Below are 2,951 nucleotides of genomic sequence, written 5' to 3' on the forward strand. Positions count from 1 at the left end.
GTCTTTTTGCAAGTTATGACTGTGGGAAACTGGAAAAGAATCCTACTGTGGAACTCTAGGAGCTAGTGTAGAAGATACATCTCAGAGTTATCTAACCAAGGGGATAGAGAGCTGGGCTATTTAACTACTAACTCCCATCCTTCACTGGTTGAGGGCTGCCTGAGGGACAGTAATTTTGCAGTACTTTCATTTTGCCATGCACAGGGTCCTGAATGCTGTGGTAGCCAGCAAAACATTCCCAGGCAGAAAGTCACAGTTACTCACAGTAGACAACCTATAGTGTGTAGGCCAAAGGGCTTTGGGTGGGGCACTCAAAGTGTCTGCTGCAGTACTGATATCATTATTATCGGGATAACTTTGAATATTTGAATATAATCAGTAAACAATATATTTTAGGATTTAAGTCTTATTAGTAACAGATAGTTTATGATTATCTCACAATAGATGATGAGGCTTACTGCTTTTTAAAAAAAGTTATTTATTAGAGAGAGAGGGGAGGGGCAGCCTGGGTGGCTCAGCGGTTTAGCGTTGCCTTCAGTCCAGGGCATGATCCTGGAGACCCGGGATCGAGTCCTGTGTTGGGCTCCCTGCATGGGGCCTGCTTCTCCCTCTGCCTGTGTCTCTGCCTCTCTCTCTCTCTCTCTCTCTCTCATGAATAAATAAATAAATAAAATATTTTTTTACAAAAAGAGAGAGAAAGAGCACACAAGCAAGAGAGAAGGGCAGAGGGAGAGGGAGAGGGACAGGAAGAAGGACAAGCAGATTCCTTATTGAGCAGTGAGCCAGATGCAGGGTTCCACCTCAGAACCCTGAGATCATGACCTGAGCCAAAAGCAGACATGTAACTGACTGAGCCACCCAGGCAACAAGAGGCTTATTGTTTTATAGCAAACATTTTCCAAAAAATGGACCGGGTACATCTGGTGTAGCCACTGTCAGAGGTGTGAGAGAATGGGCTCCATATGCTCCATGGCAATGTTGTCAGGTCCCCTCCCCTTGAAGGTTCAGGAAGAAGAAGCTGCCACTGGCCGGCCTAGGAGGCTCCATGGTGACCAGAGAAAATGCCACGATGCCGCCAGACTTCCCAAGTACAAAGTGGAAGAGGAGCCACTGGAACCAAGGTACAACGGAATGGAAGATGGTGAGTCAGGAATGCCTACAATTATCCCCCCTGGACTTACTCGGGAACAAGAAAGAGCTTATATAGTCCAACTGCAGATGGAAGACTTGACTCATAAACTGTGCACGGGAGACCTGGGCATCCCCTCCTGACCCTGAGCCCATCTACAATAGGGAGGCAAAGAGGCTTAACACCTGGGAGTTCTGCACCAGCAAAACGCTTGAAGAAGAGCAGCACAATCTCACCGGAGATGGTTGCCCTCAACCCTGATTTTGAGCCTCCTGCAGATGACAAACTTCCAGCAACATGTGTGAGCCATAAAGTAGTGAGTCCACAAGATGAGTATCCAGAAATCAACTTCTTGGGGCTGCTGATTGGGCCCAGTGGGAACATCTTGAGGAACATAAAGAAGGAATGTAATGTCAAGATTGTGATCGGGGGAAATGGGTCTGTCAAGGAAAAGCAGGGAGCAAAGATGGCCAGATGTTGCCCAGAGAAGGTGAGCCACGTCATGCCCTAGCTTCTGCCAACACCATGGAAAATGTGAAGAAAGCCCTGGAACAGATAAGAAGCATCCAGAAACAGGCTATTGAGACCCCTGCAGATCAGGATGATCTATGGAAGATGCAGCTTCGGTAGTTGGCTTGCCTGAATAGGACTCTTCAGGAATATGATAACAGGATCTTAAGACCCTGGCAGAGCTCAGAGACTCACAACATTGCCAATACCACAGTGCACACCAAGTGTGGTCACAAAGCTTTTGATTGCAAATTCCAAAGGCCTGATGACACCCAGTCAGCTCAAGATAAAGCATGGATGGATAAAGAATCTTTGTCCCTTAGGGCTGAACTTGGTGAAGCACCTATGGACTCTACCTCTGGGCCCACCACCACGCCCCTGGACAGTGCACCTTGGCCTGCTGCTCCCACCAACAATCCACCTCCACCATCTCTCATGGCCACTACCCAGAGCTGCCCACTCTAGATGATGAATTTTGGCACTTCAGAGAGTTGGCCCTACCATGGCATGCACAGAGGTGGTCTTGGTGGGCCTGGAGGTGGCCCCCACAGCCTCCCACACCCATTACCCAGCCTGACAGGTAGGCATGCTGGACATCCCATGCAGCATAACCTTAATGGACCCCCACTTCCTTGAATGCAGCCACTACCACCACAGATGGACCAGGGCCCCACCCACCTGGGTACCATTGCCCTCTTCCAGTGGATCAGTAACTGGGAAGTATGCCTGTGGGTTCTGGGGTCTCTTGCTTGCTTCAAGGAAAAGATATGATGCCATCTATGGGTGTGATGCTGGCACCATGCCCTCTTTCTTCCCCCATGGCAGCAGCAGCCTCCATCACCCTGTCTGCCCAACAGCAGTATGGCTTCCAGGAGCCCCTTGCCATGGCTGCAAAGATACTTTCCTGTGGTGGTGATGGCCTAAGCCGTTAGAGGGAGGACTTTGGGAGCCCATTGGTGGCCCTTCCAGGCAGCCTCAGCAGCGCCCCTGGTGAACAGACTGGTTCAGCAAAGCAGCCTGAGTTACTTTGTGGACAGAATTTGAATGTGTTGGCTCCATATCATAATCATGAAGTTTGTATTAATTTCTTTCTTTCTCGTTTGTTTCTTTATTTTTTTAATTTTTATTTATTTATGATAGTCACACAGAGAGAGAGAGAGGCACAGAGACACAGGCAGAGGGAGAAGCAGGCTCCATGCACCGGGAGCCCGACGTGGGACTCGATCCCGGGTCTCCAGGATCGCGCCCTGGGCCTAAGGCAGGCGCCAAACCGCTGCGCCACCCAGAGATCCCTCTCATTTGTTTCTTATCT

At 49.4% G+C, this 2,951-nt stretch overlaps 1 pseudogene; it reads left to right on the forward strand.

Moving 5' to 3' along the window:
- The first annotated feature begins 1,045 nt into the window (after positions 1-1,045).
- On the forward strand, positions 1,046-2,660 carry LOC140628038 (splicing factor 1 pseudogene; annotated as a pseudogene).
- Positions 2,661-2,951: the final 291 nt, after the last annotated feature.

This window comes from Canis lupus, chromosome X, assembly GCF_048164855.1.
Source record: "Canis lupus baileyi chromosome X, mCanLup2.hap1, whole genome shotgun sequence".
NCBI lineage: Eukaryota > Metazoa > Chordata > Mammalia > Carnivora > Canidae > Canis > Canis lupus.